The sequence below is a fragment of the Salvelinus namaycush genome, chromosome 18, assembly GCF_016432855.1.
Source record: "Salvelinus namaycush isolate Seneca chromosome 18, SaNama_1.0, whole genome shotgun sequence".
NCBI classification, from domain to species: Eukaryota; Metazoa; Chordata; class Actinopteri; order Salmoniformes; family Salmonidae; genus Salvelinus; species Salvelinus namaycush.
In genome coordinates, this window is record NC_052324.1 from 26,234,284 (window position 1) to 26,255,775 (window position 21,492).

Here is a 21,492-nt window from a genome sequence, read left to right on the forward strand (position 1 = left end):
GTTATTTCTTTGTATTATCTTTTACCAGATCTATTGTGTTATATTCTTCAACATGAATTTAACATTTCCACAAACTTCAAAGTGTTTCCTTCAAATGGTATCAAGAATATGCATATCCTTGCTTCAGGTCCTGAGCTCCAGGTAGTTAGATTTGGGTATGTCATTTTAAGCGAAAATTTAAAGAAAGGGTTGGCTCCTTAAGTTTACTGACTTGCCTAGTGAAATAAAGGTTAAATAAAAACATCTGTTAATTGCGAATAGCCTAATCAGATAGAGGCAAATAGAAGCTTGCACTAAAAATAAAAAATAAATGTTCTCTCGACTCTTCCACAACAGCTTGAATTGAGTCTGATGACAGGACCTTTGGATGCAATTGAAAGGCTAACATTCAATTCATAGGCATTAACATAACATTTCAAATTTACAAAACAACCTACTTGTTAATCATTTCCATATTTATTTATTTTATTGAACCTTTATTTAACTGGGTAAGTCAGTTAAGAACAAATTCTTATTTACAATGACGGCCTACCCCGGATGACGCTGGGCCAATTGTGCGCCACCCAATGGGACTCCCAATCACGACCGTTTCCACTTCATTTCAATTAAATTAAATTGAAGCTACGTAGAATAGACGTTGAATTGACGTCTGTGCCCAGTGGGAAATGTATTTCACCCTCTTGATTTCAGTGAGGAGTTTGGAAATATTTTCCGGACGGGGGCGCTTATTTATGTGCTTGACTGTTGCAAGAGCCCGGAGCAGTGAAAGGGACACTGTCCCTATCCGAATCCCTCTGTCGCACTTGATCCCAGTCGAAATAATCTAACGATAGGGACGGGTCAATTTGGTCAAATAGAGGAATCAATCAAAAATAATCGCTGTTAGTAGTGCTTACTCATAGCTTGAAGTATGGTAAAGTGAACATTGGGATATTCTTGGATTTTTTTCTTTCTTTACATCGACCGTTGAGGGGGTAGGCTACTCGTGGAGTTAAAAGGCGGACCACTTGTGTTTGCCCTGGTTCTGTCAGATGAACAAATCGTAAGAACTCGATACCACTCGCGTATTTTTCCAGCTGACATCTTCGTGTTAGGTGAGTGTGTTTATAGAATAAAATGATTCATTCAATTGTCTGCCTATTATACAAATGTATTTGATTTATTTTGAGATGTCCTCTCAATGCTTTTTGTGGATGCATCTCGCACACTGGGACTGGCAAAAAGTTTTGATAAATCGCCATTCAACATAATTAACCATCGTGTTGCTACATTTGTTGGTGTGCAATTCTATTCTATTATGTTTCAATATTAGCCTATTGATAAAAGCTGTTTTTACTTTAGCTGAAACTCTCAAGGGAACTAGTTATTTTATTATTTTTGAATGATCTGCTATCTGAAGCGATGTATTACGTGCGGTGTGGTGCACATTTCTGCGATGTTAATATTTGGTCGTTTTCGGCGTGGCAGATGTCTTCTGGTGGAGGTGGTTAAGGTGTTTCGGTTTCCAAAGGACTTCAGTAGTTGTAAGAAGTTCACACCTCCGGAATTCCCTTTTCAAACACGATTTAGTGCATCATTACATGGTGTACCATGTATGCTTGAATAGTTAAAGAATCTCAGGACAGAATTCAATGCTTCATAGCTCCATTTGTTCCCTATTGATTTCGCAGGGCTCCGACTCCTGTTGACAGTGTGTGAATGAATGATAGCCTAGCCCTAGTGTAAACCTGCAATGACCCAAAACTCCAATCTGAAGTATGGCACTGAGCTAGAACTGCATTACCATTCGAAATGCATGGAGTGACCTATTGCATGCAATACATACTGAAATCCATGTCATAATTGTATTTTTAAACCCTAATTTGCCTATGTATTGGTCACTCGAAGGCTTTTTTAAATGAGAAATTGGATGACTGTGCAGGATCTTTAAAAAAAGATGTGCTGTTATACATGTATGCCAACCATGCAATAGGCCACTAAATGCATTTCAGTCAAATTGTTAGTATTTTACATTAAACAGGCTAAAGGCTATTCAATGGTTATTATGAATGAATACAATATCCCCTGGTCTTTATTTATGAACCCTTTGGGTGCAAAACCCCACTGTTGTGGTTGCATCTACAACAGGAAAGTGATCAATGGTCTATTGTCTGATCTAGGGGTGACCACATTTAGTCGACTGGTCAATTGTTTGGTTGATAGGCTTTTGGTCATCAATAATTTTTTTTAGTCGAGCAGCGGCAAATACAGTTGAAGTCGGAAGTTTACATACACCTTAGCCAAATACATTTAAACTCAGTTTTTCACAATTCTTGACATTTAATCAGAGTAAAAAATCCCTGTCTTAGGTCAGTTAGGATCACCACTTTATTTGAAGAATGTGAAATGTCAGAATAATAGTAGAGAATTATTTATTTCAGCTTTTATTTCTTTCATCACATTCCCAGTGGGTCAGAAGTTTACATACACCAATTAATATTTGGTAGCATTGCCTTTAAATTGTTTAACTTGGGTCAAACGTTCCGGGTAGCCCTCCACAAGCTTCCCACAATAAGTTGGGTGAATTTTGGCCCATTCCTCCTGACAGAGCTGGTGTAACTGAGTCAGGTTTGTTGGCCTCCTTGCTTGCACACGCTTTTCCAGTTCTGCCCACAAATTGTATATAGGATTGAGGTCAGGGTTTGTGATGGCCACTCCAATACCTTGACTTTGTTGTCCTTAAGCCATTTTGCCACAACTTTGGAAGTATGCTTGGGGTCATTGTCCATTTGGAAGACCCATTTGCGACCAAGCTTTAACTTCCTGACTGATGTCTTGAGATGTTGCTTCAATATAGCCACATCATTTTCCTTTCTCATGATGCCATCTATTTTGTGACGTGCACCAGTCCCTCCTGCAGCAAAGCACCCCCACATGATGCTGCCACCCCCTTGCTTCACGGTTGGGATGGTGTTCTTCGGCTTGCAAGCCTCCCCCTTTTTCTTCCAAACATAACAATAGTCATTATGGTCAACCAGTTCTATTTTTGTTTCATCAGACCAGAGGATATTTCTCGAAAAAGTACAATCTTTGTCCTCATGTCTGGCTTTTTTATGGCGGTTTTGGAGCAGTGGCTTCTTCCTTGCTGAGCGGTCTTTCAGGTTATGTCTATATAGGACTCGTTTTACTGTGGATATATATACTTTTGTACCTGTTTCCTCCAGCATCTTCACAAGGTCCTTTGCTGTTGTTCTGGGATTGATTTGCACCCTTCGCACCAAAGTACGTTCAACTCTAGGAGACAGAACGTGTCTCCTTCCTGAGCGCTATGACGGCTGTGTGGTCCCATGGTGTTTATACTTGCGTACTATTGTTTGTACAGATGAACGTGGTACCTTCAGGCGTTTGGAAATTACTCCCAAGGATGAACCAGACTTGTGGAGGTCTACAATTCTTTGGCTGATTTCTTTAGATTTTCCAATGATTTCAAGCAAAGAGGCACTGTTTGAAGGTAGGCCTTGAAATACATCCACAGGTACACCTCCAATTGACTCAAATTATGTCAATTAGCCTATCAGAAGCTTCTAAAGCCATGTCATCATTTTCTGGAATTTTCCAAGCTGTTTGAAGGCATAGTCAACTTAGTGTATGTGAACTTCTGACCCACTGGAATTGTGATACAGTGAATTATAAGTGAAATAATCTGTCTGTAAACAGTTGTTGGAAAAATTACTTGTCTCATGCACAAAGTAGTTGTCCTAACCGACTTGCCAAAACTATAGTTTGTAAATGTTTACAAGACTTTTGTGGAGTGGTTGAAAAACGAGTTTTAATGACTCCAACCTAAGTGTATGTAAACTTCAGACTTAATTATAAAATAAATTAAACTGTTCCACGAAAATGTGTATATGAAAACCATAACTGGCCTCGATCAGCAGATCAGTAGAAATGGTACGATAACATGGCACTCCAAATTTTAATAGGTTGCCGACCGATGGTGTAGCCTATTACTGGCAACTTCAGGAGCCTAATAGCAGAATCTGCGAAGGCCAGCAGCAGCGGGAGGAGGAGGGTCGGGAACAGGTTTTTTCTTCTGGTTAGGCTATATTGATCTTTTTTATCACAGTGCTTAAAGCATCAGACAAGCTCAGTAGCCTACATATAGTTGATTTTATTCAAACCGGTTGTGTCTATATATGGAAAAATACACGTTTTAAAATGTCAACCAATCGATTGGTTGAAAGAACACACGACTCTTGGTTGACTCAGATTATTTTTAGTCGGTGACAGGCCGGCCACAGCACTAGTCTGATCTATTCCTAATGGTTGGGAATGGAATGGTGATGTAACATCATGTCTCAATCCTCCTGATTCCTGTCTTGTTGCCCTATTAAGGGCTGGGCAATATGGTATTTTTCAATGTTTTTGACAGTAGGCTGCTATAGAGGTATTTGACGGTATTTCATGTTTCTGAATAATAAAAGTCTAAATATGCTTTATGAGTAGTGCATGACCCTAGGATGGCAGTAAATTAATGATAAGTTGTTTTAATGTCTTTCTCTATTCTGATTGTTTTATACTCAACCAAATTGGGACAAAACTGACAGTTTATTTCAACATAACACTTGGGGAGCGATAAAACAAATGGAGACCCATTCATTTTCAATGGAGGGAAGTGAAGTAGGCAGTTGGGCAACAGTTGGGCGAGGGTCATGGCTAGAAGGGATCCAGCTTTAGTCAAAATAACATTGAAAGTGTTGTTTTTTGCATTTTAGCAAACCCTAACCCTTTTCCTAACCTTAACCTAATTATCCTACCTGCTGTGTAAGTTCTTCTAACCTGCTACAAAAAGTCAAATCTTGACAAATTTGACAAAAGCTGGATGACTTCTAGCCATGCCCATGGGCGAGGAAGCATGAAGAGGGCGGGACCAAAGGTGGGGAAAGCTGAACTTTGTGCAAATACTCCACGATATCACAATGCTATTGATCAATCAAAGCTCACTTTAGCGTCAAGCCCCTACTGGATTGGCAGTTGATACCTAGCGCTACTTAGCCTGCTTGCAAGTTTGCTAGCACCCACATAGAGTGGCTATCTAAATGAATGTGTTATGTGGAAATTTTGTGAAGTAGTCCAATTTATTTATATTTTATTTAGCGCTGTATCAAAATATTATAGACTTTGTGTGCACATCGTTATATTATTCCCCATGCTGATTCAAGGTACAAAAAATTGACATGACTAAAGTGAGACCAGACCACTGGCTGAGAGAGACTGTGCATCAGATATTTTAAATGGGTTGTTTGGAGAGCCGAGAATCTCTGTTATTCTATGGAGTGTAGGTCTAGTACATGGTGATTCACTATTCTAAATCACGTACAGGGTGAGCAGAGATGAGCTGAAGAGAATATCGTTTTACAGACGTCATACTTTGTTTCCCCCTGTATATTATACTTCATCAACATGTCTGTGCTTAGTGCAGCGGGCAGTGATAGGGACCCTTTAGAAATAAGTATAGTGAACAGCATTAGACTTTAGAGGCCACCTCTGTAATGCAGGCTGATTGGCATACGGTATGTGATGTACCTTATGTTGCTGAAAACAAGAGTTTTATAGACGAGGACAGAAGTGGACCGTTAAATCTACCTTCTACAAGTCAAGCTCTATAAAACCCTTAAATACACACACACGCGCAGACACACACGCGCAGACACACACGCGCAGACACACACATGCAGACACACACACACACGCTCAAATCTCAGGCTGCAGTGATGGGCCAGTCACTCCCAGTGTGGTGTGGGAACAGCAGTAAGAATTGAGAGGAGAGGATAGTGGTCCTCAGGATACAGAGTGGGTTGAAAAGGGCTTTTCATTTATTATAATCTAGTGGTGTCCAACATGCGAGGGGATCCAATCCGGAACGTGTGGTTTGAGTGAATAATAAAAAATACGTTTTTAGGTGGGGAGTGGGGATGAATTCAATATACTTAAATTAAATCGAAACTGTGTATAAATTAGAATGGACCTACATTAACAGTTTCTTGACCATGTCCAGCTTGCGAATAATCACAAAATGAAAGCTAGACAGTCAGGAAGCATCGGAAATTCCCAAAACAATAGATAGAGGCCTTTTTTAAAACAAATTTTAACCGTGAGGAAATATAACGAATATTCAGTGCAGCCCTCTGGACCTCATTGAAGATCGAATGCGGCCCCCGGGGGAAATTTGTTTGACACTGTTATAAACACTTTAAATGTGGCTTGGTTAGATCTCTAACCTAACAATGCCATTTAGAGAGGTTTGAAGAGGTGAAAAAAATAAGTTGAAAATCAAATTTTATGTAGGTGGTGGGTGTTGTATTTATTTTTATTTAACCTTTATTTAGCTAGGCAAGTGACTTAAGAACAAATTCTTATTTTACAATGACTGCCTACCCCAGCCAAACCCTCCCCTAACCTGGACGAAGCTGGGCCAATTGTGCGCCGCCCTAAGGGACTCCCAATCACAGCCAGTTGTGATACAGCCCGGGATCGAACCAGGATCTGTAGTGACACCTCTAGCACTGAAGTGCAGTGCCTTACACCGCTGTGCCACTCGCGCTCATGTCTGATTTGATTGTATTGTAATACACACAGCACACATGACAGAAACATTATGCATAAGGCCCTCAGACTGGAACCGGCCCTGTCTTACTTTCACACAAATGAGTTAGACCCAGCCTACTATGTTATGTAAAATCCACAAAAAAAATTCAGTAATCTACTGCCTTGGCTAGGGTTTCTAGAACAATGCGAAGATCGGTGAGACGTCATAAAGATGTGTTTCAGGTAAAAGAATGAACATAGCAGCTATTCACACACAAAACTAAGGACGGAATTTTCCATGCGCGGCTCAATTAAAAGATGTGCAGAGATTCAGTATCAAATTGATTACTCTCTATTCTCACTCTCACACATATGAAAACTGAAAACATACAAAAGCACCATATTCTACCAGTTGCTGTCTGTCACACTCACGCATACACACATACATCTACTTGCCTTCCCATAGCAGGGCTTGCAGATGTTTGTACTGATCCCCTTCCAGACTCACTGTGCTGACTGGGAGTTTTCCAATCCTCTGAAATTAGAGCAGGAGACATGAGCACCATCCAAAGAGCAGGCCTGCATGCCTTTACGCACAACGCATGCACACCCACAGCACTTCCCACTCAGGCCTTGCCTACTGGCACAAAAAAGAGACTGGTATATAATCCAAGCACCGCCATCTGATTTGAAAGTTAATATATTTGTACACAACACTGGAAAGCAGGAGGACACCCTATAGTCAAACTATCCCTGCCCTGGTCTGAAGTAGGGATGTGACAAATGGACAATTTTGCTTGACGTTTAAACTGTTTTAAAAAAAAATCAGTTTTCCGTTAAAACAGTAAGAAAAAACCCATACAATTCCACCTCAATTCACAATGCAGAATAATGGTCCTATTACATATGTATGACCTCTAGGGCCGGGCAATGAAGCTCTATCTACCACGACCTTTTACAGACATAGAACACAGCTACAGTAACACGTCGACCGCAACAATTGATAACTTTTCAGACAATTAGAAGCTTCTGTACCTTATCAGACAGTAGAATTCCGCTCCGGTATAGACTGTTCTTTATAGAGGGCTTGCAGTTGTGTCACAAATCACCTAGCAACCGCACCAGGCGCCATGTTGGACGACCAAAGTCAGTCTGTTGGAAGTCCTCTAATCGTCCACATGGCTGGCTGCCTTTTGCAACCACTGGAAACTTCATTTTTCTAAGGACCTAGAAAATGGAGGCAGTGGGAGAACCTACTCAAGTAAGTAAATATATTTTGAAAATGATCAATGTAAGAAACCTAGTGTGCAGGCGTACTCAAATAAGCTGCTAATGTAATGTTCACTAGTTAGCTAACTTTACATACTGTAGCTAAGTGAGTTAAATATAACCAGCTTGCTAACTTCCTACTGTATTAGCTAGTTAGCTACCTATCTTGATGTATTTATCGTTGTACTGTAGCTCTAAATGAATTTGTAGCTTGGTAGCTAGTTAACAGCCATGGAAGAGGGTGAAAGGATTAGCCAGCAGTTCCAGCTGTCCGAGAAGGCAGAGTAGGCTACTCTGGATAGGGCAGGTCCATTACCTTTGTGGGAGGACATTATGAACCTATTCTCCTGTTCCAGTCTCTAGCAAGGAAAAACTGAGGACAGAGAGATACTGTATAGCAACATAATATTCAGTGCTGTCTAATTTGAGTATAATGAAGCCTGTTTCTTTGTTTTCTGTCCTCAGATACAGAGCCGTAAAACCCTGTCTGCAGATGAAGAGGTCCCAATGAATGTCACAACAAAATAAGGGTACATCCTTGTATACCATGGATTATGTGAACCTATGATAGCACATTTTGTGAGCAAAAATACAGTTTAAAAGTTACACACAATGTATAATCCTATTACAACTGGAGCAGGCCAACCCTGCTGGGTGTGCATGCTTCTGTTCCAGCCCAGCACTAACGCACCTGAAGATGCTCTCTACGTAAATGGCACAACAGAATCATTCAGATTGTCTGAAGCACAGCCTATGACAACCATCTCATATAACTGAGGGATGTCTCCTTTCATATCTGGAAAAGGACAAAGTAGAAACTGATGCTGCTGCAGCATTGCTCATTCACAGTGGGAATGGGTGTCTTGATAGAGGTCAACTGGTTGAACCTACAGTAGTACATAACAAATGAAAAGCACTCCTGATGTTAGAATCACTTTCTCAGGTCAGCTATACCATCAGATCTCTTAAGTGTTGTTTGGCTGTGTTTAATTCATTCAGGTGTTTTAGTGTCGTATAATGAACAACCAATAGTCAACACAGCAGGTTGTCCTATCCCATTGAAGCCTTTGTTCTATGTCCATACATTTTCCCTCTTATGAATGAAGTTCTCAACAAATTATCATTGGGTTATTATACGAATACATGATAACCGCTGTTTTTTTTGACAATAATGTCCTCCAGGATATATGGACGTCATATCGTACAACTTGCGTCTCCCTTTTTCATGGTCATGGAAGGGATCCAGCTTTGGTCAAATTAACTTAATATTTAATAAGTTAGGAGAATTTACGCAGCAGGTTACGAGAATGAACGTTGCCGGTTAGGATCATTAGATTAAGGTTAGGAATAGGGTTAGGGTAAACTAAAGTGCAAAAAATTACCTTGACGTTAATTTGACAGAAGTTGGATCCCTTTTAGCCAGGACCCGTTTTTGGCCTAGGCTACATGGTTACATTCAAGACAAGGTCGTTTTTATTGAACAATCACGGTGAAAAAATTGCTTCCCCAAACTGTGAAACTCATGTGACACACTGCAAGCTATCTAGCTAGCTATTTTTGGCTAACTTACTGTAGTGTTGTTGTTAACACCTTGTTAGCATAACATCTAAATTAAACTTGGGTTCAGGTTTTAACGTGCAAAAAGGTTTATTCACTTTTTTGATAGTTCTTGAGTCTAAGCTCATTGGTATCACCAACGGTGTTTCATGAGTGCGGGGAATCTGAATACATTTTTTTCCTGTTGTCTTTCCTGCATTGTTAGAGCAGCCAAATAATCCACAGAAAATGACCGTGATGATGAATCAACTAGTTTTAGGCACTGCAGTTTGGGTTAGCCTGTCGGCTGTTAACGGAATAATTAATGCGGTGGTCTTCCAACATGGCCCCCAGGAGGCGTCGTATGTTAACTGCAAGCCTTGGATTGTTTTCCTGACAACAATAAACATTGCTGATAGATGTGCTGCTGCATTTGTTTCTGCAGTTTATGGTATGGTAGCTAGATGTGTTTTCTTTCTACTATACTGAACAAAAATATAAACGCAACATGCAAGAATTTCAAATATTTTGCTGAGTTACAGTTCATATAAGGAAATCTGTCAATTTAAATAAATTCATTAGGCCCTAATCTATGGATTTTAAATGACTGGGCAGGGGCCAGCCATGAGTGGGCCTGGGACGGCATAGGCCTACCCACTTGGGAGCCAGGCCCAGCCAATCAGAATTCGTTTTTCCCCACAAAAGGGCTTTATTACAGACAGAAATACTCCTCAGCGCCTCGCCCTCCCTCCCCTCAGACGATCCCGCAGGTCAAAAAGCCGGATGTGGAATCCTGAGCTGGCGTGGCTACACGTGGTCTACGGTTGGATGTACTGACAAATTCTCTCAAATGACGTTGGAGGTGGTTTATGGTAGAGAAATGAACATTGAATTCTCTGGCAACAGCTCTGGTGGACATTCCTGCAGTCAGCATGTCAATTGCACGCTCCCTCAACTTGAGACATCTGTGGCATTGTGTTTTTTTTTTTACAAAACTGCACATTTTAGTGGCCTTTTATTGTCGCCAGCACAAGGTGCACCTGTGTAATGATCATGCTGTTTAATCAGCTTCTTGATATGCCACACCTGTTAGGTGGATGGATTATCTTGACAGGCTAAAATGCTCACCAACTGGGATGTAAACAGATTTGACAGAAATAAGCTTTTTGTGCATGTGGTTCATTTCTGTGATCTTTTATTTCAGCTCATGAAACATGGGTCCAACACTTTACATGTTGCGTTTTATATTTTTGTTCAGTGTAAATGTCTTGGTAAGTCCCAGTATTTAACAAACTTTAAAGTAGTTTTTTAGGAGGTTGGTCTGTGCACAGGTAGGCAGGCTGCACGCAGCAGCTCAAGATTATTTGATTGACAGTTCTGGTCGCCTAGTGATGGAACTTCAGGAGCGGCATTCCTTTACAGACAAGTAAAATGTTTCGTCTCCAGAGAAGGTTTCGTGTTGGCATTTAAAAAATACGTTGTGTAACCTACCTAACAGACAAGCAAACATGTCGTAGCCGAGATGCTTTCAAGGGGCCACATTTCATTGTCTGAAAAAGGTAATCGATACAAGCTACCGGTAGCCTACTGTAATTTGAATATTGATACAAAAACAGAAAAACACTCACTCAGCAATAAAGAGTAAGTACCCTGTGTTTGCAAGACTGGCCCGAAGATACCTCTGTATCCCAGCAACATCAGTGCCATGAATAGGCTAGGATATTCTACAAACAGACTGAACACACACTTGCATCATTAGCAAAGAGCAGGCAGGCCAGAGCGAGGGAGAGAGAAGTAGGAGCATGGAAGGGAGGTAGAGAGAGGGAAAGAAGGAGAGAACGGATGGATGGAGGGAGAACCAGGTGAAGGGGGAAAATCAAGAATGCTGCAGTGACCTGTTGCCACTAGGAAAAAGCATCCAGTGGAGCGCAAACAACATTGTAAATACAACCCATATTTATCTGTTTATTTATTACCCCTTGCCATTCATACTACAACTATTTGCACACTGTTACAACACTGTACATAGCTAATAATATAACGTTTGAGATGTCTTTATCCTTTTGAAACCTTTGTGTGTGTTTACTGTTAATTTCTGATTGCTTATTTCACTTTTGATTTTCACTTGCTTTGGCAATGTAAATGTATTTTCCCATGCCAATAAAGACACATTGGTGAGAGAGACATTTGAAATGTCTTTATTATTTTGGAACTTCTGTGTGTGTAATGTTTACTGTTCATTTTTATTGTTTATTGTCTACTTCACTTGCCTTGGCAATGTTAAAATGTGTTTCCCATGCCAATAAAAGCCCCTTAAATTGATTTGAGAGGAGGGTCAGGCCGGCCAGCGCGAGGAAGGGAGGGAGGGAGAGGAAGGGCAGGCCGGCCAGCGCGAGGGAGGGAGGGAGGGAGGGAGAGGAGGGGCAGGCAGGCAGGACAGCCTGAGGGAGGGAGAGAGAGGACCCAGGCAGGACCATGCGGGCAGGACCGTGCGCCAATGTCTTGGTAATATGCATCTTGCAATGTCTTGTTTTGCATGCCTCTTCCTCTCTGGTTTTATTTAAATGACACAACTTTCCCCAGGCCTTTATAGCCTATCGTCTAGAAAATGTTAAGGATCCCAACTTTGTTTAAACGTTCACACCCCTAGACTGAAGAGAACATTCCTGCCTATGTGGTTCACACACACACACACACACACCGATGTGTTCTATCCATTGCCACATCTGTAGGACATGCACACTCATGTTGTAGGCAGTGTGGTGTTTGCGCAAGTTTTTAACTTACTGATGAAAAAAAACTATTTGCAAACTTTTGCAATTGGTGGGGGCAATGGCGAACCTTAAACTTTGCATCTTGGTTCAATAGCTTCTAGATTGACTGTCATAGAATTTTAGCCGCATCACAATCCAAAGAGGCTCCAAGTCTAGTCGGCAGGTAGCCTATTGACCAAACCTTTTTTGGTTTCTACATGGTTCCATATGTATTATTTCATAGTTTTGATGTCTTCACTATTATTCTACAATGTAGAAAATAATACAAATGAAGAAAAGCCTTGAATGAGTAGGTGTGTCAACTTTTGACTGGTACTGTGCGTACGTACATGCATGCATACATACACACACAGTGTTTCCTGTGTGTGTGTAACAGTATAACTTTAGTACGTCCCCTCGCCCCGACACTGGCGCAAACCAGGGACCCTCTGCACACATCAACAACTGACACCCACGAAGCATCGTTACCCATCGCTCCACAAAGGCCACGGCCCTTGCAGAGCAAGGCGCAACACTACTTCTAGGTTTCAGAGCAAGTGACGTAACTGATTGAAACGCTACTAGCGCGTACCCGCTAACTAGCTAGCCATTTCACATCCGTTACATGTGTATATAATATATATAGGTATACACACACACACACACACAGGAAACAGTATGTGTGTTATATATATATATACTACCGTTCAAAAAACACACTAATGTAGTCCTCTTGCTCAGTTGTGCACCAGGGCCTCTCACTCTTTCTATTCTGGTTAGAGCCAGTTTGTGCTGTTCTGTGAAGGGAGTAGTACACAGCATTGTACGAGATCTTCAGTTTCTTGACAATTTCTCGCATGAATAGCCTTCATTTCTCAGAAGAAGAATAGACTGAAGAGTTTCCATTTTGAGCCTGTAATCGAACCCACAAATGCTGATGCTCCAGATACTCAACTAGTCTAAAGAAGGCACGTTTTATTGCTTCTTTAATCAGCACAACAGTTTGCAAAATTGTAAAATGGTTTTCTAATGATCAATTAGCCTTTTTAAAATTATAAACTTGGATTATCTAACACAACGTGCCATTGGAACACAGGAGTGATGGTTGCTGATAATGGGCCTCTGTACACCTATGTAGATATTTCATTAAAAATCAGCTGTTTCCAGCTACAATAGTCATTTACAGCATTAACAATGTCAACACTGTATTTCTGATCAATTTGATATTAATGGTGATTTTTTTAAATTTTCTTTCAAAAACGGACATTTCTAAGTGACCCCAAACTTTTGTGTGTGTGTTAGGGAGAGGTGGGTTGAAATTGCTTGTAGTCACATATCTAGGATCAGTTTATTATCCTCTAACCTTATCAATTAGGCTTGTCGGTGTAACACAAAACTGAACTTGGAACTGTATCTTGAGGCAAGTTACGAACATTTTGAAATGTAGGAATCTATGAAACGTGACTGGGTCTCGAGAGTTTCTTCCAGAGGAAAGAAACATGTTGGTGGTGAGCTGGGTTTCATCTGCTATTTATGAAGGAGCTTACAGACAGGCTTGCCGGAGAGCTGTTGAGGATTAAAGTGGACAATGTGAATATACAGGTTCTGGGTTACTAAGCTTTTGACTCGGGGCAAAGTTATAGCACCGCTTCAATCTAGAACCGAGGGCTTCATTTGGCAACGTGAAGGAAAAAAATGCTGTATTACTTTAATTTCAAAAGCTCTCTCTTTGTCTTGAAATTGGGGGTGAGAATTTATGCCGGTTGCATGCAGATTATAGGTAGCACACAAATTTAGGTGAGAATGAGATCACCCTCACACACTCTTGGAGGGATGTCTCTATGTTGTGATGATTGAGTGGACTCTTGACCCTTGGTGAGGTGTCAACATCATTCTACAGAGGAAGAACCAGCAGGCCACACACACTACACTAAGATAGGAGAGACGGGGGCCGAGAGGGGGGGGGGGAGAGGAGGGGGGTGGGGGGGGGGAAGAGGAGAGGAGAGGGGGGAACGAGAGGGGTGAGAAAGGAGGGGGGGACGAGAGGGGTGAGAAAGGAGGGGGGGACGAGAGGGGTGAGAAAGGAGGGGGGGACGAGAGGGGTGAGAGGGGGGGACGAGAGGGGTGAGAGGAGGGTGGAACGAGAGGGGTGAGGGGGGAGGAACGAGAGAGGAGGAAGAGGGGGGTGAGGGGGAAGGAACGAGAGAGGAGGAAGAGGGGGTGAGGAGGAAGAGGGGGAAGAGGGGGGGAGAGAGGGGGGTGAGAGGGAGGAACGAGAGAGGGGGTGAGGGAGGAACGAGAGAGGGGGTGAGGGAGGAACGAGAGAGGGGGTGAGAGAGGAGGAGGGAGGAACGAGAGAGGAGGAAGGAACGAGAAGAGGAGAGGGGGGAAGCAAGGGTGGAACGAGAGGGGTGAGAGGAGGGAGGAACGAGAGGGGTGAGGGGGGAGGAACGAGAGAGGAGGAAGAGGGGGGTGAGGGGGAAGGAACGAGAGAGGAGGAAGAGGGGGTGAGGAGGAAGAGGGGGGGAGAGAGGGGGGTGAGAGGGAGGAACGAGAGAGGGGGTGAGGGAGGAACGAGAGAGGGGGTGAGAGGAGGAGGGAGGAACGAGAGAGGAGGAAGGAACGAGAAGAGGAGAGGGGGGAAGCAAGAGGGGAACAAGAGGAGGAAGGAGGGAGGGAGGAGAGAGGGAGGAATGAGAGGAGGAGGAGAGAGGGGGGAAGGAAGAGGGGGGAGGGGAACGATAGGAGGAAGGGGGGTGAGAGGGGAACGAGAGGGGAGGGTGAGGGAGGAGGAGAGGGGGGAGCGCAAGGAGAGGAGGAAGGGGGGAGGAGGAGAGGGGGGAGCGCAAGGAGAAGAGGGACGCTCGAGAAGGGGGGAGGGCGCGAGAGAAGGGGGCGAAGGGGGAGCGAAGGGGGAGGACGCGACAAGAGGTGGGAGCACACGAGAAAGGAGGGGGGAGGGCGCGAGGGGAGGTGGGGGGAACGAGAGGTGGGGGGAGGGAGAGAATGAGGTGGAGAGGACGAGAGAGGTGGCGAGGAGAGGTGGGTAGGGGGAAAGAGAGAGCAGGAAGAGGGTGAGAGAGGAGAAGGGGGTGAGGGAGGGGGAGGGTGAGAAGAGGGGGAGGGTGCGAGAAGGGGAGGGTGCGTGAAGGGGGGGAGGGTGCGAGGAGAGGGGGAGGGCGCGAGAAGAGGGTGGAGGGCGAGGAGAGGTGGCGAGGAGAACGAGAGGTGGGGGGAGGGAAAGAATGAGAGAGGGGGTGGGAGAGAACGAGAGGAGGGGTGGGAGAGAACGAGAGGAGGGGTGGGAGAGAACGAGGTGGAGAGGACGAGAGAACGAGAGAGGTGGGTAGGAGAGAACGAGAGGGGGCGAAGAGAGGACGAGAGAGTTGGCGAGGAGAAGTGGGGAGGAGAGAACGAGAGGGAGGGGGAAGAAGAACGAGCGGGAGGGGGAAGAAGAACGAGCGGGAGGGGGAAGAAGAACGAGCGGGAGGGGGAAGAAGAACGAGCGGGAGGGGGAAGAAGAACGAGCGGGAGGGGGAAGAACGAGCGGGAGGAGAGAATGAGAGCGAGGGGGAGAGGAGAGAATGAGAGCGAGGGGGGAGAGGAGAGAATGATAGGGAGGGGGCGGTGAGAGCGAGGGGGGTGGAGAGGGGGGAGCAAACGAGAGCGAGGGGGGAGAGGAGAGGACGAGAGCGAGGGGGGAGAGGAGAGGACGAGAGAGTGGGGGGTGGGAGAGAACGAGATGGGGCGAGGAGAAAACAAGAGTGGGGGTAGAGCCGAAAACAAGAGCGAAGGGGTGAGGGGAGAACGAGAGGGGTGAGGGGAGAACGAGAGGGGTGAGGGGAGAACGAGAGGGGGGAGGAGAGAGGGGAGCAAACGAGAGCGAGGGGGGAGAGGAGAGAACGAGAGCGAGGGGGGAGAAGAGCGAGGGGGGAGAGAACGAGAGTGAGGGGGAGAGAACGAGATGGGGTGGGAGAGAACGAGAGTGAGGGGGTAGAGGCGAAAACGAGAGTGAGGGGGTAGAGGCGAAAACGAGAGGGAGAGAAGGAGAGACGGGTAGAGAGAGAGGAGAGACTGGTCGAGGGAGAGAAGGAGAGATGGGTAGAGGGAGAGAAGGAGAGATGGGTAGAGTGAGAGAAGGAGAGGGGGAGTGAGGGAACGTGAGAGAAGGAGAGAGGGGGAGTGAGGGAATGTGAGAGGGGGATGGGAGAACGTGAGAGGGGATGAGAGAACGTGAGGGGGGGTGAGAGAACGAGAGAGAGGTGGGGTGAGAGAACGAGAGAGGGGGGGAGGAGAGGAGGAGTGAACGAGAGGGGGGGAGCGAAGGAGAACGAGAGAGAGGGTGAGAGAACGAGAGGGAGAGAGAATGAGAACGAGAGAGGGGGGAGTGAGAGAACGAGAGAGATATGGGGTGGGAGACCGAGAAAGGGGGGTGAGAGAACGAGAGAGGGAGGGTGAGAGAACGAGGGGGGGTGAGAGAACGCGAGAGAACGAGAGAGGGGGAGGAGGGGTGAGGGAGAACGAGAGAGAGGGGAGGTGGAGAGAACGAGAGAGGGAGGTTGAGAGAATGAGAGGGGGGGTGAGAGGGGGAGGAGGGGTGAGGAAGAACGAGAGAGATGGGAGGTGGAGAGAACGAGAGAGATGGGGGATGGGGGAGAACGAGAGAGGGGGTTGAGGGGAAACGAGAGGGGGTTGAGGGGAAACGAGAGGGGGTTGAGGGGAAACGAGAGAGAGGGGGTTGAGGGGAAACGAGAGAGAGGGGGTTGAGGGGAAACGAGAGAGAGGGGGTTGAGGGAGAACGAGAGAGAGGGGGTTGAGGGAGAACGAGAGTGAGAGAGGCGGGGTAGGTGAGAATGAGAGAGAACGAGAGGGGGGGGTGAGAGAACGAGAGGGGGGTGGGAGAGAACGAGGGGGTGAGAGAACGAGAGAGTTGGCGAGGAGATAGGTGGCGAGTAGAACGAGAGTGGGGGGTGGCGAGTAGAACGAGAGAGAGGGGGTGGGAGAGAACGAGAGAGAGGGGGTGGGAGAGAACGAGAGAGAGGGGGTGGGAGAGAACGAGAGAGAGGGGGTGGGAGAGAACGAGCGAGAGAGAACGAGAGGGGGGTGGGAGAGAACGAGGGGGTGAGAGAACGAGAGACTTGGCGAGTAGAACGAGAGTGGGGGGTGGGAGAGAACGAGGGGGTGAGAGAACGAGAGACTTGGCGAGTAGAACGAGAGTGGGGGGTGGGAGAGAACGAGAGAGAGGGGTGGGAGAGAACGAGAGAGGGGGGTGGGAGAGAATGAGAGAGAGGGGGTGGAAGAGAATGAGAGAGAGGGGGGTGGAAGAGAATGAGAGAGAGGGGGGCGGAAGAGAATGAGAGAGAGGGGGGCGGAAGAGAATGAGAGAGAGGGGGCGGAAGAGAATGAGAGATAGGGGGGCGGGAGAGAGCGGGGGGTGGGAGAGAACAAGAGAGAGGGGGACGAGAGGTGGGGAGGAGAGAACGAGAGAGGTGGCGTGGAGAGAACAAGAGGGGGGAAGAAGAACGAGAGGTGGCGAAGAGAGAACGAGAGAGAGAGAGGGGGAGAGAGGTGGGGACGAGAGCGTTTTGGAGGAGAGAACTAGAGAGAGGGGGTTGAGGGAGAAGGAGAGAGAGAGAGGGGGGGGTGAGTGAGAACGAGAGAGAGGGGGGGTGAGAAAACGAGAGAGAGAGAGAGAAAGGGGGGAGAAAACGAGAGCGAGTTGGGGCGAGAGAGAACGAGAGAGATTTGGGGCGAGAGAGAACGAGAGAGATTTGGGGCTAGAGAGAACGAGAGAGATGGGGAGGGGAGAACGAGAGAGATTTGGGGCTAGAGAGAACGAGAGAGAGGGGGAGGGGAGAACGAGAGAGAGGGGAGGAGAGGGAACAAGAGAGAGGGGGGGGGAAGAGAACGAGAGAGAGAGAGGGGAGGGAGAGAGGAATTAGCTCGAGGCTAGTCTGATGAGTGTTAGCTGCTGAACTCTGTTACCCCAGGTAAGAATAACAACACTTCACTGATGGTCTCCATAGAACAAGAACCTGAACAGGACAGAACAAAGATAGACAGGAGATTAGAGAGGCCTCAGATCCATAGACTTACAACCCTCTAATTCTACACGTTCTGCTCACAACACTAAAGACATTGCAACAAAGGCAAAACATGAAAACAATTCTCCACTTAGACTAACTGACTGGATGAAAGCCCCAATCAATAAATGGAAAAAATCTTCCATTGGGATTTCAGTTCAGGTAGGGCCTTTACGCAATTCTACCTTTCGGCCTGATTTGATGTTGGGTAACCATCCATACCCCTTTGCCTATGTTATGGACAACAAAGTATGATGCTGTTTGGTTGATTCGATTATGGTGTTAATAAAGTTATAGATTTAGATTCTAATAGGTTGTACATTATGACATCATTGCCTCCTAGGTGACTATCAGTAACATTGGTGAATGATTGCTGCGCAGTACAATACCTAGGCTACCCAAAGCATATATTTAGTCAGGAAGGTGTAGTCATGTATCTCTGGCAGGAGTTTGGTTGGTTCTTAGTGGGCGTTAGGGGTTGATCCTCAGAACAGTAGCAGTGTGTTTTAGATGGATTCAGAGTGTGCCTGCAGTCCCGTAGGAGAACAAAAAGGGTTCTCCTATGGGGACAGACTTTTTTCTAACAGTGTGGAGCAGAAACTCAAAGATTATGTAGTAGAGTAAGCTGTCTGGTCTTGTTTGGTAGAGAATTGAGCGAGAGGTTAAACAGCAGAATCTAGAGGAAAGGGAAAGAAGTGAAGATTGATGGTCAATTAGAATGGGGCCACATGCTGGAATAGGGGGGTTGGGGCGAGAGGGGGAGAGAGAATTTTCAGCACATTAATGTTTCCTATAAAAAGAAGCAGTGATGCAGTCAGTCTCTCCTCAACTCTTAGCCAAGAGACTGGCATGCATAGTATTAATATTAGCCCTCTGATTACAATGAAGAGCAAGACGTGCCGCTCTGTCCAAGGCCAGCTGCAGCTTAACTACAGTTGATGTCGGAAGTTTACATACACTTAGGTTGGAGACATTAAAACTAGTTTTTCAACCACTCCACAAATTTCATGTTGACAAACTATAGTTTTGGCAAGTCGGTTAGGACATCTACTTTGTGCATGACACAAGTCATTTTCCCAACAATTGTTTACAGACAGATTATTTCACTTATAATTCACTGTAGCAGAATTCCAGTGGGTCAGAAGTTTACATACACTAAGTTGACTGTGCCTTTAAATAGCTTGGAAAATTCCAGAAAATGATGTCATGGCTTTAGAAGCTTCTGATAGGCTAATTGACATAATTTGAGTCAATTGGAGGTGTACCTGTGGATGTATTTCAAGGCCTACCTTCAAACTCAGTGCCTCTTTGCTTGACATCATGGGAAAATCTAAAGAAATCAGCCAAAGAATTGTAGACCTCCACAAGTCTGGTTCATCCTTGGGAACAATTTCCAAATGCCTGAAGGTACCATGTTCATCTGTACAAACAATAGTACGCAAGTATAAACACCATGGGACCACGCAGCCGTCATAGCGCTCAGGAAGGAGACACGTTCTGTCTCCTAGAGTTGAACGTACTTTGGTGCGAAGGGTGCAAATCAATCCCAGAACAACAGCAAAGGACCTTGTGAAGATGCTGGAGGAAACAGGTACAAAAGTATCTACATCCACAGTAAAACGAGTCCTATATCGACATAACCTGAAAGGGCGCTCAGCAAGGAAGAAGCCACTGCTCCAAAACCGCCATAAAAAAGCCAGACTACGGTTTGCAACTGTACATGGGGACAAAGATCATACTTTTTGGAGAAATGTCCTCTGGTCTGACGAAGCAAAAATAGAATTGTTTGGCCATAATGACCATCATTATGTTTGGAGGAAAAAGAGGGAGGCTTGCAAGCCAAAGAACACCATCCCAACCGTGAAGCACGGGAGTGGCAGCATCATTGGGGATGAAAATTATGTGGATATATTAAAGCAACATCTCAAGACATCAGTCAGGAAGTTAAAGCTTGGTCGCAAATGGGTCTTCCAAATGGACAATGACCCCAAGCATACTTCCAAAGTTGTGGCAAAATGGCTTAAGGACAACAAAGTCAAGGTATTGGAGTGGCCATCACAAAGCCCTGACCTCAATCCTATAGAAAATGTGTGGGCTGAACTGAAAAAGCGTGTGCGAGCAAGGAGGCCTACAAACCTGACTCAGTTACACCAGCTCTGTCAGGAGTAATGGGCCAAAATTCATCCAACTTATTGTGGGAAGCTTGTTGAAGGCTACCCGGAACGTTTGACCCAAGTTAAACAATTTAAAGGCAATGCTACCAAATACTAATTGAGTGTATGTAAACTTCTGACCCACTGGGAATGTGATGAAAGAAATAAAAGCTGAAATAAATAATTATCTATACTATTATTCTGACATTTCATAGACTTCAACTGTATTTCTTTCTTTGCAGTGCTTGACCACATGACTGTACAATAATCAACATAAGACTAAACTAGAGCCTGTAGGACTTGCTTTATGGAGTGTGGTGTCAAAAAAGCAGAGCATCTCTTTGTTATGGACAGACCTCTCCCCATCTTTACAACCATTTCATCTATATGTTTTGACCATGAAAGTTTACAGTCTAAGGTAACACCAAATAATTTAGTCTCATCAACTTGTTCAACAGCCACACTATTAATTTCCAGATTCAGCTTAGGTCTAGAGTTTAGGGAATGATTTGTACCAAATACAATGTTCTTAGTTTTTAGTTTTAGAGATGATCAGGATCAGTTTATTACAGGCCACTTATTCCAAAACTGACTGCAACTCCTTGTTAAGGGTTTCAGTGACTTCATTAGCTTTGGTTGCTGACACGTTAACTCAGCAAAAAGATATCCTGTCTTTTAAAGATAATTCCTAAATATCCAAATAACATCACAGATCTTCATTGTAAAGGGTTTAAACTAGAGGTCGACCGATTTAATCGACATGGCCGATTAATTGGGGCCGATTTCAAGTTTTCATAACAATCGGTAATCTGCGTTTTTGGACGCCGATTACATTGCACTCCATGAGGAGACTGCGTGGCAGGCTTGACTACCTGTTATGCGAGTGCAGCAAGGAGCCAAGGTAAGCTGCAAGCTAGCATTACACTTATCTTATAAAAAACAATCAATCTTAACATAATCACTAGTTAACTACACATGGTTGATGATATTACTAGTTTAACTAGCTTGTCCTGCGTTGCAAATAATCGATGTGGTGCCTGTTAATGTATCATCGAATCACAGCCTACTTCGCCAAACGGGTGATGATTTAAAAAGCACATTCGCGAATAAGCACTGTCATTGTACCAATGT

The 21,492-nt window shown here is 44.9% G+C and overlaps 1 protein-coding gene across 1 annotated transcript in view; it reads left to right on the forward strand.

Moving 5' to 3' along the window:
* Positions 1-746: 746 nt before the first annotated feature.
* The window catches only part of LOC120063271 (growth hormone receptor-like), a 76,602-nt gene continuing 55,856 nt past the window's right edge, over positions 747-21,492 (forward strand). Inside the window, exon 1 of the mRNA XM_039013539.1 lies at positions 747-1,094. The gene's annotated coding sequence lies outside the window, so the exon portion shown is untranslated. The remainder of the gene's footprint in view (positions 1,095-21,492) is intronic.